The sequence below is a fragment of the Anabrus simplex genome, chromosome 2 (genome assembly GCF_040414725.1).
Source record: "Anabrus simplex isolate iqAnaSimp1 chromosome 2, ASM4041472v1, whole genome shotgun sequence".
Classification (NCBI taxonomy): Eukaryota; Metazoa; Arthropoda; class Insecta; order Orthoptera; family Tettigoniidae; genus Anabrus; species Anabrus simplex.
Genome location: NC_090266.1, coordinates 565336530 through 565351917, shown reverse-complemented (window position 1 = coordinate 565351917; position 15388 = coordinate 565336530).

The window sequence follows — 15388 nt, the reverse complement described above, 5'->3', positions numbered from 1 at the left end:
GCAAAGTCTGGGGATAGGTCACTATAATCTAGGCTATCAATAATATAATTCACACTGAGTGAAATGGTAGTTTAGGGGAAGGCCTGAAATGTAATCTATATATAAAATAAGTGTTTTGCCTGTACATTGCTCAGAATTTGAAATGAATGGTATTTCTGTATCTGTCATGTCTACAGTAACAAGGAAATGCATTTTTTTACTTTCCCGTAATTTCTGTCTGTCCGTCTATATGTATGTATGTACACGCATCAAGAGGAAACGGCTGAAGAGAATGTAATGAAAATCGTCATGTAATGTCGGGTGATGATCCACTACAATCTAGGCTATAAATTATTTTATGCACGCTGAGTGAAATGGTAGTTTAGGGGAAGGCCTGAAATGTAATTCTCAAATAAGTTATTTATGTCATTAGTGGTCGTATAGATAAATCTATATATATCAATCTCACAGCTGCGCGCCCCTAACCACACGGCCAACTCGCCTGGTCGTACCGACTGAAACAGCCTGCCTGTACATTGGCGGGAAGTAGCATGCCATTCCTCTGGTTCATACATTTTCTGATATATCTGGTTTGTAACACATTGGTTCATCATAGTATTCGAGCTATTCAATCCCTACTCGGAGGCACTGATTGGAATGAGTAGTGTGCATGTTTAACGGAATAATGACAGAGGAGTGTTCACGGCAGTCTGCGACCTGGTTATTCCAGCTCTGGAACTTCGGACTCTTAGATCGGCACCGTAGTACTGTTCGTTGAAAGTGAGAAAGTTTGCGGTGTTTCATTTGATCGAGTATTTTATATGATAACATTGCTTTCAATCGCTACATTCCTACTGAAGTTTTTGTAATGACCAATGTTGGATTAAGTTAGGAAAACCACCAAGTCAGTCTTTCTGAGAATCCCGTAGCGAAGCACGGGTACATCAGCTAGTCTAATTATAAGATTCTGAGGACGGACGTGAATTTAGAAGGAGTGAAAAGGAAAAAAAAACTGAATACGAATTTGGATGTAAGAAATTAAATGGCGTATTTCTTTTAACGCTGGAAGTGTCCGAGTACAGATGGAAGAATAGCAAGGATTACTGGAAGGTACGAAGAATATTGCGATGTTGGAAAGTTTCCTACAACGATGTCTTACGTTCTGAAATATGACTAATGCCAAAAGGGCAACAAGGTCTTCAACTGAAGAACGAGCACAGTTATCCGTGCGGGTTCATTGCATCCGTTCGTCACGTGACCCCCTGTCTTAAAGCTGGTGCGAGGCGACAAGACAGACTTACCTCAAAATGGTTAATATGTGTTTTTTTTTTTTACGAAGAAGGCACGCTGTTCTGGCTGGCGTTAACAATGGACCTTTTCGCACTATCGTTATACAATTATTATTTCTTTGACTTATTTTAATCTAAACATTAGGTACCTTAAAATGAAGTTTTGTAATCTAGTACAGCTCCTCCGAGCATACAGAAAAAATATTTGGACAGATGAAAGTATGCTGACTGGCCGCGTGTGATAAAAAGCTCTACGGCTATGTAGCCAAGTTCTGCATTCTGCGTGGGATCGAACCCCACCGTCGTCTGTTCTGATAGTGGTTTTCTATAGTTTAATATTTTCACTTCCAGGCAAATGCAACCTGAGTGTTCGTAAGTCATTGTGTCTTAGACCAGAGCAAATTTCACTCACTATAATACATTTCATCTTGATTCGTTCCTCAACGGAGGCTGCTATCAGGAGTGGCATCTGGTCGAAGAAATATGCCACGTAAATTCATCTCATCCCCGATCCCTTAGCAAGAAACGGGTCTAAAGGGTAGACACACATACAGATATATTACAGTAGACTGAGCAGTTTTTTACTTAACGTGTCAGTTTGAATATTTGAACAGTTTGAGCAGTATTTAAGCGTTAATTTAATAGTGTCCCCTATTGTATAATGGAGAAAAGAAGGTATAAATTTACGGATAATTTGTGGATGAGCTACCATTGCTTGAAAAAGGGTAGCAATGTCGAGATAGCAAAGCAGAGTGTTACGACAAATATCTTTGTTTTGAATTTGAAAGGTGTAAAATTCAACGGTTCTAATACGCTTTTGACCTGCTTTTTATAACTCATTTGACCGCCTTTACACCCAAAAACCATCTTGTATCCCTAAATAAGAGGTATATTTGATTCCTGTTTACTCTATTTGTCCCCATATCAGCGCAACAGACTCAAGCGGTAAACATAAGTAATTTATTGAGTTTCAACGCCAGAATCCTAGTACGTAGTTTTCACTAGTTCCTTGAGGGCTTTCTTCTTGTACAAGTCCTTCAGAAGGTAATTCCCTCACAGCAACCTGAGTGTTCGTAAGTCATTTTGTTTTTGCTGGTAAGAATGATGGCAAATGGGACACTTTAAAATAAATTACTCTTGCATTGTCAGTGGGACTGATCGCAAATGGGACGACACCGTCCTCTCACGCAGTCCTATTTGGTTGTGATGAAGCAGGTTGTTGTTCATAGTACAATTAAAGGACTGCGTTATTTATACTTAATTTATAATACCAAAGGAGAAGAGATCTGTTAATAATGTATTGAAAGCGTATGTACGCGAGTTTGAATACTTTTCAACTGAAGGAATTATTTTGTTTTTTAAATATTGTAGCTCAGCCGTAACGGAAAATAAATTGAGCCTAGTTCAACAACATTTTCAAACGACAAAACACAATAAATTAAAAATGGCAAACTTGAAACATGCACACCAGCCACTTCTAACCACAGCTTCAGTAAAACATGGACCACCACGAATTGAATTCTTTGAAGATCTGTGAGAGCATTTGTCTCGACAAACATACCATTGGCTAAAATAAATCATAAGAATTAGTTCAGTTTATGGACGAGTATATGAAATAACCAGTCTCAGGTGAATCAAGAATTAGGAAGAATTACGTTCGTGAGCGTTATGAAGTGGCGTTTGGTAAACCGAGGGAAAAGGCTGATGTAAAACATTTTTCAGTATCGGTGGACGTAACAACGCACTTGATCAAAGATCTGTAATGAACTTCGTATTTGGAATTTTAGTTGAGGAAGAAGAGAGAAATAAATCATATCTACTAACTATGGATGTGTTACCTAGCAATAAGGTGAATCACTCAACAGTTGATGCATTTTTAACTATGCACTTACAGAAGTTCTTCGTGGCCTTCACGCATTCTCTACGATCATTTTCTCGTGGCCTGCACTGATGCTGCACCTGAGGTGGCACTGAGGTCTTGGGATAATATATCCCAAGATTATACACGTCACATGTGTAGCACATGTCACATTGTCACTGACGCAGTCTAGGCTTCTTTTTCAGAAATAAACGTTTTGATCTCTACAGTGAAAATACAATTTTGGATATAGTTGGCAATAAACTGTCCCCGCCTTTACAAGTTCATACAAGATGGGGAACGTGGATCGAAGCTGCAGCTTATTATGTCAATTACGTTGAAGTAGTAGAAGGGCAGTAAATGCTTCTGTTCTCAAGAAATTGCTTTAAAGAAGTACAAGAAGTCTTCAGCAAATAATGTGTTGGTGAGCAACATACCTTAATTCCTTTCACATTGATGTGCATACCTTTTGTCACCAAGAAATTTCGAGAAAAGCGACTGTCCATTCATGTTAGTACTGGAATTGTTGAATAAGTTGAACGATCCCTAATGAACCTAACACATCAAGTTTGGTCGGAACGTGTGTAGAGTTTAGTGTTTAAACACTCCGGCCTCCGCAAACTTAATAACATTTCGGGCCTTCTCCAAGTCAAAGAAAAATATTGACGGTGCATCGATACTGGAAGTCTATGATTCCGTTATGTTGAAGTATGCTTCAATTGTGGCATGTTATGTAGAGATAGTGTTTCCTGAGTAGGAAAGATTTAAATTTTAAAAAATGGCACAGGTTCTTGTTTGAGCACCTGTTGCATCATGGTGTGATTAATTGTAATCAAGACTTCTGAATTTCTTTGAAAAGCTGGAACATTTATTTGTGGTATGTATGTTGTATTTTGGGTAATCAGCCCGAAGGCTGGTTTGATCCTCTGCAGCTTCGCCAACAGCTGTCATAAATAGCCTAGGCGTCACTGATGAGGCGTACTAGGGAAACGAGGAGTGAGGTAGTTTCCCGTTGCTTTCCTCACCGAGCCAGGAGTTGCTCTTACATATCAGTCTGCCAAGACCACTGAAATGTATGCACCAACTGACCCTATGAGCGATATTTTCACACCATTCATAACAGGGACTGGCTGCATAAGGAATTGTATTACTAGCATCACTCATACCTCAGTCACTTTCATATCGTCAAAGCCAAGGATGAGACTGTGACAGGTCAATGAAAGTAACAAATTTGATATAGCCCATACCAGAAGACATAGTGCACTGTAAACACTACATCTCGCCAGCAAAGGCAATTCTTTGTGGTACGGTATGAAATGTTTTTTCTTTGGTGATGTGCGAGTTATAATATTTATTTTTATAATATAAGCTTATTCCCAGTTGATATCAGATTTGTCTTTTCAATACATATTTCATTATTTTTTGCATATTTGCATGCTTATTTTGGATTTTTTAAATGCAAATTTATCTTAAGCCTGTTATTATTATTCCAATCCAGTTAAATAAGCAGACTTGCTTGTCTTTTGTTAATCAATTTGCGTCACAATATTTTAGTTAGCAGACTACTTTCACCGCTAATGTGCTCCACACACTTAACGTTAATTTTAGTTACATACAGTACTATCTGGAATTTCTTATGCCTTCAACACCCGAAAATCATGACTCGTAGCGAGTGATTTGGTCGTGCGGTTCGGTTCACGCAGCTGTGAGCTTGCATTCGAGAGATAGTTGGTTCGAACCCACCTGTCGGCAGCCCTGAAGTTGTTTTTCAGTGGTTTCCAGTTTTCACACTATCCAAATGCTTGAGCGTTACCTTAAACAAAGCCACAATCGGTTCCTTTCCCACCCCTAGCCTTTTCATATCCCATCGTCGCCATAAGACCTATCTGTTTCGGTGCGACGTAAAGCGAATTGTAAAAAATCATCTCTCGTAGTTGATGATCAATTCAATACAAGTGAATTGATATTCATTGGTAATACACATAAACGATACCTAGCTCATTTTTACCATATTTCTCTTTTTCCTCTTTGACTAGTCACGAATTGGAAATATACGGCAAAGTGATTTACATTTCGTCATTCACTTTCGTAGCAGTGTGCCTTACCTCATAATCTGCATCTTGATCGGCATGTTGAACACTTATCATGGAACAAATTTTATCAAGCAACGTACAATAGCGCTGAGGAATATTTTGACAACGGAGGTTTGTTCACATACGCCCGTTAGGAACAATACAGTCGCATTTCATTTTGTCACGTCTCTTATTGGACGTGCTTTCAAACGGAATTCACATTGCGCCGTACTAGATTTGTAAGACGCCCCTTTACTGTATCTCACTGAAAACGTTGCAAGCAAAATTACTTTAATGTTAACGTAACAGCATGCAACTACTGAGACTCTCCGTATTACAGCTTACGAATGCTGACACTATGTTGAAAGTGAAAGAATTCTCTGAAGAACTGAAAAGAGCTGGAACACTGCCTTGAGGGAGGACCGTTCTCAAGCAAATACAGATCGCAAATAGGCCTACAAGGTGTCTAGACAATTCGTAACTGCATTTAGTGAACTGTTTAACAAGTCAGGCACAGTTTAAAAGCGGCCAAGGTGTAGACGACCAAAAAACCTCCACAGGGGCAGACAATCTCATCAGAAGTAAGTCTGTGGTAAATACGCGCAACACTTCTTTTAACATACGTGAGATCTACAGGTAAATTATTCTGTAGAGTTGCATGTCTCTATAGCAAATGGGTGCCTGTTAATTAAAACAGTCATTGGATGAGTAAGAATCCCATCATATTAAAAAATAACAGGACGGCCTGAAATAGATTTTCTCAAAAGGACAAACACTCGACTTCTACAAACTGATATTCATTTGTATAATGCATTGTGGAATGACGAAAATAAGTTCATTTTATAATCGTCGGACGGTATTCATAATGCTAGACACCCGTCAAATGAACGAAACAATATGCGATGTTAGGTTCTGAACTTGAATCATGGTAGCAACAGTGTTCTCGTATGAGGATGATTTCCCGTCATGGAACAGGTCGTGTCGATGGAAGGACGCATCTGTCATTAAAAATATATATGTTGCTCCATTCCAAAGGAACCACTTGTGCTAAATGGATTTTAGAATCCAGTCGATGACTGGACTAATATCCCATCGAGTACACGCGGGTGGAGCTAGACGAACGTGTCGGACGCCGCAATTATACAGTTCAAGATACTTTTTGAAGCTTTCTATGAGGCATAAGAAGTTACTGTGTATCCAATGACACAACTAGAAGAACTGGACTGCCACAGTGACGAGATTATGCATGGCCTTCATATCATCAAAAGCGATGAAACGAAATGTCAGACAGTCGAGGAGTATACCGAGCTCGATAGCCGCAGTCGCGTAAGTTCGGCCAGTATCCAGTAATCAGGAGATAGTGGGTTCGAGCCCCACTGTCGGCAGCCCTGAAGATGGTTTTCCGTTGTTTCCCATTTTCACACAAGGCAAATGCCGGGGCTGTACCTTAATTAAGGAGACGGCCGCTTTCTTCCAATTCCCAGGCCTTTCCAATCCCGTCGTCGCCATAAGACCTATCTGTGTCGGTGCGACGTAAAGCAAATACGAAAAGGAAGAAAGTAGAGGAGTACGTACGTTGAAGAATGACATTATTATAAAACAGTTGTGGTGACCCTAGACACATGTATGAGCCATCAAATGTTGATTATTTTCGCTTCTTGGTCTTAACATCTTGAAAATATGAATGTTTGTTTTTGATTTTGAACATTTCCATTATTCTTAATTTATGAAATTAAATTATAGAAGACGGGAAATGAATTTCCAGATAGGAAATCATGTTAGTTGAGTCTATTATGTACTGTAGTAAAAGTTTTGAGGAAGTTGGTTTAAAAATGTGGATAATCTTCCACGATGTTAATACATACAGTAGAGCTCATTAATATTACCGTAAGATAAAATACTTCACATATCTATAGCTAAATATTTATTAATCAATTCTGAAATTTCTTTCAATGTGTTATTTTCTGCGATGCGTACAATGCTAAGAACTATGACCTTGCAATTGAAATAATAGGCAATCTCTTTGTCAAATGTTATTTATAACGGATAGAAAAGTAGTAAGGAGTTCGATCTGTACCGACGACTTGGTATTAACAGCAGATGTGCTGAAAGCGTGCAATTTATTTTCTTGGAACTTCAAAAGTTGTCTAACGAGTAGGATAGGAAATGTTTCTAGGTCTTAACTGATGTCCATATACAAGAAAATTATGACGACTGAATGTCATATAGAGAATTCTAAACCGTAAGAAATGGATCATTCTAAGTATTTAGGATATGTATTCTCGTACGTTGATAGTACACCAAGTGAATTTGAATCATGTAGCATAAAGCCCAATGTAGTGAGCCTCCAGTTGCGACCGACGGTATTCCATAAAAACAAATGAGTTCTCGGACGAAACTATCCTGATATCGATCTGTATTCAGACCTGCTTTACTGTACGGGAGTGAAAGCTGGCTGGACTCAAGGTGTCCCATTCATAAGTTGAAAGTAATGGAAATGAAGGTAGTGAGAATGATTGCGAGTAGTAGTAACAGGGGGGAGCAATGGCAGGAGGATGCTCAGTATCAGGAGATAAAGGCTAAGTTAGGAATGTATTCGACAGATGAGGGTACGTCTAAACCGACTTCAGTGGCCGGGTCATATGAGGAGTATTACATTTCTGTTTCAAAGTAATAGGTATTAAAGTAATTATTATGATTATTATCATCCTGTTCACAGAAGATGCATATACCGACAGGAACTGAGCGGTGGTAAGCTTTAAATAGAATTTGTTTCTTAACTTTTAACCAAAGGCGCTTTCAGGTTGAATGACTGCCGGAAGAAGTTGAAAGTTTTTCATTCAGTAAACCAGGAGAGGAGGATCTCCGCAATAAACTACATCATAGATGCTACTTTTACTTCAATCCATGCATTATTATTAAGTTTCGTTAAAATGAGAAGCGGGAAAGTCACAGGGTTATTTTATAAGAGCAAACCCACGATCATGACTATAATAATGTACAGTAAATCACGAACCAGTTAGACATTAACGCTGGTCTATTTATGCTAATTAACAAGAACTATGCGAGGGTGATATCTTTTGAATCCTGTATATTAAAACACGTGGCATATTTCTAGTATACTTATGAATTCGACGTAGTGTACTGCCCGAGCAACAGCATTTAAATTATCGTACCTATGGCATAAACTCAGTCATCCCTCTGTAAATAAACGCCATGAGAGATCAGTGTACAAGACGTGACCTCCAGCAACCCATAAACTTTCTCTCTTAAACGAATCCGCTGGATGTTCCACGGAGTTTCTTCAAAGAACGAATGGCTTTTTGTCTTCAGCTACAGAACCACTTCATTTGAAATGCTGGTAAGAACGTGGATTGTGTTTCCTTTGATGCAGTCAAAGCTCCTGTCAGATTTCTTGTAAATAAAAGAGAAAGGAAATTTTATGTCAATAATCTGGGTAAGATGGACTTTCATGGATTATTAAACAGAGTAAACCAACAGTAAGGGAATTTGTCTCTTGAATTCCACAACGTGATATCATGGGATCTCAATGCCAGCAAGGGGAATATGTAGCTCTCGTGGACTAAGTGCATTTTATTCATTCTTTCCTTACACGAATCTGAAGCGTACTTTATTTTCCTTCGGAGAGCAGACGGTTGCTTGCGAAAATGTATAAACATTTGTAAATTGTATTTACAGTATTGTGTTTCTTAATGTTTATAATTCATTCAAGGTCACGTATCTTCTAACAATGACATATTGCTCTTCACCAGTAAATTACTATTGAAATGAATTGAAAAGTGATGAAATGGCGTACGGCTTAGTGCAGGGAATGTCTGAGGACATGTTCGGCTCGCCAGGTGTAGGTCTTCTGACTTGACACCCGTAGGCGACCTGTGGGTGCTGATGAGGTTGAAAAGATGATGAAGACGAAACATACACCCAGTCCCCCTGCCAGAAAAATTAATCCATGATTGTTAAAATTCCAGACCCCGACGGGAACCGATTTCGGGACCCTTGTTACCGAAGGCTAGCACGCTAATATTTTAGCCATGAAGCCAGACGCTGCTGTAAAGATGGGATAGCATTACAACGTACTAAATATTGGGGTTAAATTCTGAAAAGTATAATCTATCCTTTCCCATCGCATTACGTTGTTCCAGTAATGTTATGTTCCACCGGAGACTCTGATACAAAAGTAACAGACTCAGCGAAACCAAGGTAAGGGAGTTTCTGATTGCCTGAAGGATACTTGGTTCTATAATGAAGCACAGCAGCTTGCTGAAGCGCGCACTCCTGCGCAGGAGCGAGTGATAATTTTGTAACGGCATAGAGGCAGTTCCGACATTCCTACTAGGTTTCTTGTTGGACGGTTACAGATATATCTATTTATTATTTGAAGTGTTCTGTATTAGGCTTGCTGGTGTTAATTCGTACAGTAGCGTAGTTCATCGAAACAGTTCTGCGTAGTCTTTCTACGTTTTATTTCGTGTTTCAAGCCGTGTTGTGGACGATGAGCAGAAGACAGATAACGAATCCTTTATGACATTTTTGTTTACTGTCAAGGAGCATGTAACTAAATTTGTCCGGTGCGATTTATGCGGAAAAATCTCAGTTAAGGGGAAACAGTTTAATTTGAAGAAATGCTTTAAAGGAACGCACCCAATAATATAAAAAATAACAATAAGAAGAAATCGTTTAAATCTCACAATTCTACCAGTGCATGTAGTTCTGAGAGAGTTCATGGTACTCGACTATCATGTCCTGAAAAGCCAAAGCAAATGCAGTCTTGTGTACCTGTCTCTCATGAATCTTCATCGCCTACAAGAACCTATGAGACAGTGAAATAAAAGTTGCTATCATAATTTTTGCCAGTACCTACAATAGAAAATGAAATACAGGCGAGGAAGCTGAACATGCCACTTCCATAGTTGTTTACCCCAAATTTCCAGCCTCTTTCTTTTGCCGAAGACAAAGTTGTGTAGCCTTTTATACTTGATCCACCTAGTGAGATCACGGTCAGATAAGTTCCGTGGGTGTGGTAGATAAGTTGGCCCACTCTATAATTGGTAGTGTACTTTCAGTAACAAACACTTCTTCTTCTAGTTGCTTTACGTCGCGCTGACACAGATAGGTCTTATGGCGACGATGGGACAGGAAAGGCCTAGGAATGGGAAGGAAGCGGCCGTGGCCTTAATTAAGGTACAACCCCAGCATTTGCCTGGTGTGAAAGTGGGAAACCACGGAAAACCATCTTCAGGGCTGCCGACAGTGGGGTTCGGACCTACTATCTCGCGAATACTGGATACTGGCCGCACTTAAGCGACCGCAGTTATCGAGCTCGGTCAGTAACAAACAGATTGGAATTTCCTTCAAATAGAAATCAGTATGAATAGACTCCTAACGTGTTCTGTAAAGTACGTATTAGTGATAGGCCTAAGTGCACGTGAAAGGAAAGTGATATGTTATATTTAGACGTCAGGGACTTATTATTATTATTTTATTTTTTTTGCTAGCTGCTTTACGTCGCACCGACACAGATAGGTCTTATGGCGACGATGGGACAGGGAAGGGCTAGGAGTGGGAAGGAAGCGGCCGTGGCCTTAATTAAGGTACAGCCCCAGCATTTGCCCGGTGTGAAAATGGGAAACCACGGAAAACCATCTTCAGGGCTGCCGACAGTGGGGCTCGAACCCACGATCTCCCGGATGCAAGCTCATAGCCGCGCGCTTCTACGCGCACGGCCAACTCGCCCGGTCAGGGACTTATTGATAGCAAGTCAAGGTGTGTTCTGTGCATACACACATACATACATACATTATCATTATAGACTGTTATGCCTTTCAGCGTTCAGTCTGCAAGCCTCTGAGAATTTACTAAACGTCGCCAAAATCCTCGATTTGCAACTAGCGTTGTGGCCTCATTTAGTTCTATACCTCTTATCTTTAAATCGTTAGAAACCGAGTCTAACCATCGTCGTCTTGGTCTCCCTCTACTTCTGTTACCCTCCATAACACAGTCCATTATACTCCTAGGTAACCTATCCTCCTCCATTCGCCTCACATGACCCCACCACCGAAGCCGGTTTATGCGTACAGCTTCATCCATCGAGTTCATTCCTAAATTAGCCTTTATCTCCTCATTCCGAGTACCCTCCTGCCATTGTTCCCACCTGTTTGTATCAGCAATCATTCTCGCTACTTTCATGTCTGTTACTTCTAACTTATGAATAAGATATCCTGCGTCCACCCAGCTTTCGCTCCCGTAAAGCAAAGTTGGTCTGAAAACAGACCGATGTAAAGATAGTTTCGTCTGGGAGCTGACTTCCTTCTTACAGAATACTGCTGATCGCAACTGCGAGCTAACTGCTTTAGCTTTACTACACCTTGATTCAATCTCACTTAATATATTACCATCCTGGGAGAACACACAACCTAAATACTTGAAATTATCGACCTGTTCTAGATTTCTATCACCAATCTGACATTCAATTCTGTTGAATTTCTTACCTGCTGACATCAATTTAGTCTTCGAGAGGCTAAGTTTCATACCATACTCATTGCACCTATTTTCAAGTTCCAAGATATTAGACTGCAGGCTTTCGGCACAATCTGCCAATAAGACCAAGTCGTCAGCATAGGCCAAACTGCTTACTACATTTCCACCTAACTGAATCCCTCCCTGCCATTTTATACCTTTCAGCAGATGATCCATGTAAACTACGAACAGCAAAGGTGAAAGATTGCAGCTTTGTCTAACTCCTGTAAGTAAACTGAACCAAGGACTCATTCTACCATCAATTCTCACTGAAGCCCAATTGTCAACATAAATGCCTTTGATTGATTTTTATAATCTACCTTTAATTCCATAGTCCCCTAGTATGGCGATCATCTTTTCCCTCGGTACCCTGGCATATGCTTTGTCTAGATCTACGAAACATAAACACAACTGCCTATTCTTCTCGTAGCATTTTTCAATTACCTGGCGCATACTGAAAATCTGATCCTGACAGCCTCTCTGTGGTCTGAAACCACACTGGTTTTCATCCAACTTCCTCTCAACGACTGATCGCACCCTCCCTTCCAAGACGCCAGTGAATACTTTGCCTGGTATACTAATCAGTGAGATACCTCGATAGTTGTTGCAATCCTTCCTGTTCCCTTGCTTATAGATAGGTGCAATTACTGCTTGTGTCCAATCTGAAGGTAACTTACCAACACTCCATGCTAATTTTACTACTCTATGAAGCCATTTCATCCCTGCCTTCCCACTATACTTCACCATTTCAGGTCTAATTTCATCTATTCCTGCTGCCTTATGACAATGGAGTTTATTTACTATCCTTTCCACTTCCTCAAGCATAATTTCACCAACATAATTTTCCTCCTCCCCATGATCTTGGCTACTTGCAACACCACCATTATGATTTCCTTTTACATTGAGAAGATATTCAAAATATTCCCTCCACCTCTCCAGTGATTCCCTGGGATCTATTATGAGTTCACCTGTATTACTCAAAACACTGTTCATTTCCTTTTTCCCTCCCTTCCTAGGATTCTTTATTACTGTCCAGAAAGGTTTCCCTGCTGCTTTACCTAGCCTTTTCAGGTTATTACCAAAATCTTCCCATGACTTCTTTTTGGCTTCAATAACTATTTGCTTCGCTCTGTTTCTTTCATCTACGTACAAATCCCTGTCTGCCTCGGCCCTTGTTTGGAGCCATTTCTGATAAGCCTTCTTTTTACGTTTACAGGCTGCTCTCACTTCATCATTCCACCAAGATGTTCGCCTTTTCCCATCTTTACACACAGTTGTTCCTAGGCATTCTCTTGCTGTTTATATTACAGCATCCCTGTATGCCACCCATTCACTTTCTATATCCTGAACCTGCTTACTGTCTACTGTTCGAAACTTCTCACTAATCATATCCATGTACTTCTGTCTAATTACCTCGTCCTGGAGACTTTCTGCCCTTATTCGTTTGCAGACAGATTTCACTTTCTCTACCCTAGACCTAGACATACTTAGTTCACTACAGATCAGATAGTGGTCTGTATCATCGAAAAATCCTCGAAAAACTCGTACATTCCTAACAGATTTCCTGAATTCAAAGTCTGTTAAGATATAGTCTATTATGGATCTGGTACCCCTAGCCTCCCATGTGTAGCGGTGAATAGCCTTATGCTTGAAGAATGTATTCGTAACAGCTAAACACATACTAGCTCAGAAGTCCAGCAAACGCTTCCCATTCCCATTCCCATTAGCTTCCATATCATCCCCACATTTACCAATCACCCTTTCGTATCCTTCAGTTCTATTCCAAGCTCTCGCATTGAAATCGCCCATTAGCACTATTCTATCCTTCCTGTTGGCCCTGACAACGATGTCACTCAATGCTTCATAAAACTTGTCAACTTCATCCTCATTTGCACCCTCACATGGTGAATACACGGACACAATTCTTGTCCTAATTCCTCCCACTAACAAATCTACCCACATCATTCGCTCATTTACGTGCCTAACAGAAACTATGTTGCGTGCAATGGTATTCCTGATAAAGAGCCCTACCCCAGACTCTGCCCTTCCCTTTCTAACACCCGTCAAGTACACTTTATAATCTCCTATCTCTTCCTCATTATCTCCCCTTACCCGAATATCACTTACTCCTAGCACATCCAGATACATCCTCTTTGCTGACTCAGCCAGTTCTACCTTCTTTCTTCCATAAGCCCCATTAATATTGATAGCTCCCCATCGAATTCAATTTCGTTCGCCAAGTTGTTTCCAAGGAGTCCCTCGCCTGTCAAATGGGAGTGGGACTCCATTACTCACATAGGTCTGAGGCTTGCTTAAAGTGTTCTGAGCTCGGTAAATTCATGAAGCAGGATGCTGCCCTACTTGCACATAGTCCAAGTGAGGATCTCTCCTCTAACGGGTTATGGACCACCAGTGAATTTTAAAGTCCTAGCCGCCTGAGCACAGGAATGTCCTCGACTCAGAATATGTCCGAGATGCCCACTCCTATTCCATAGCAACTGGTGTCCCGACTGTCCGGACCACTTACTAGGCCACTCAGCCGTTGCCCATGGTTCACGAACTAGGACGTGACTACAGTAACCCACAAGCATGAACCATTGTTCTGTGCACTTCCAAAAAATATTCTGTCTTCAATTTTATCGTTGTACCTATGACTGTCTTTAGACCAGCAGTGGTGCCGTGACTTCTCTTATCGCCAACGGTGACATGGGGTGCCTTTGGAACCCATCACTTTCTTGTGTACTGTGATACTGAAATGAATGAAAAATCGACTTTCTTTAAATAAACCGCAAGAGAGGGTTTAACAGAGAAAGAAACTACGATGTATTGTAGAGTACATCACGGTCACGTCAAAAAACAGATACAAATCGCAGGTACAAGAACAATTATTCATTTGAATTCTTAGTGCAATTGTGTTTCCTTGCAAGACACATTCAGAGTAATTAGTTGTCTATTATCCAACATCAATGTGAGGCCCACATCCATTGTTCATGTGCTTCTTGTATATATATCGTAAGTGCTTCCAACAGAATTACTAAGAAGCAAGTGCACGAAAAGTTCCACAAATGGTGACGTTGCGGTCCACAGGCACCACAGTAATATTAACTGGTCACTTTCTTTCTCTAGAACACCGGAGATTGATGCAGATACTTGCAAAGCCAACGTGTGAATGAAGGTATGCAAAGTGTTAGCGGTGTATCCAATCATACACGGACGCAGCAGTTAGAGATTTTACCGTAGGAGTCTGGCAGCAGCCCGCGTTACCATTCCTGGGTTAGTCACGGAATTATAAAGGGCACACCACAATCATGAACAGGTGTATTATACCAACATTACGATTGGGTTTGAATAGTGAACTACACTGAACATTTTCAAGGATGGTTGTTGTGTACATTTAACCAATTTGGCACTAGAAATTAGTACGTGTTCACAATTGACATAAAATATATATGTACCGATGGGAATTTTGTTTTATGAAGAGAAAAACGTTCCCATGTTCGTAGCTGAGCGAGAAACTATATTCAACAATAGGACAGTGGAGCAAGCAGATCTAGGAATCGGATACCTGTGCGGACAACAGCTATTCTCAGTCTAGTTCTTCCTAACAAACTAAAAGATGCTCCACGCCCAAACTCTGAAAGAATGGCCGAGTG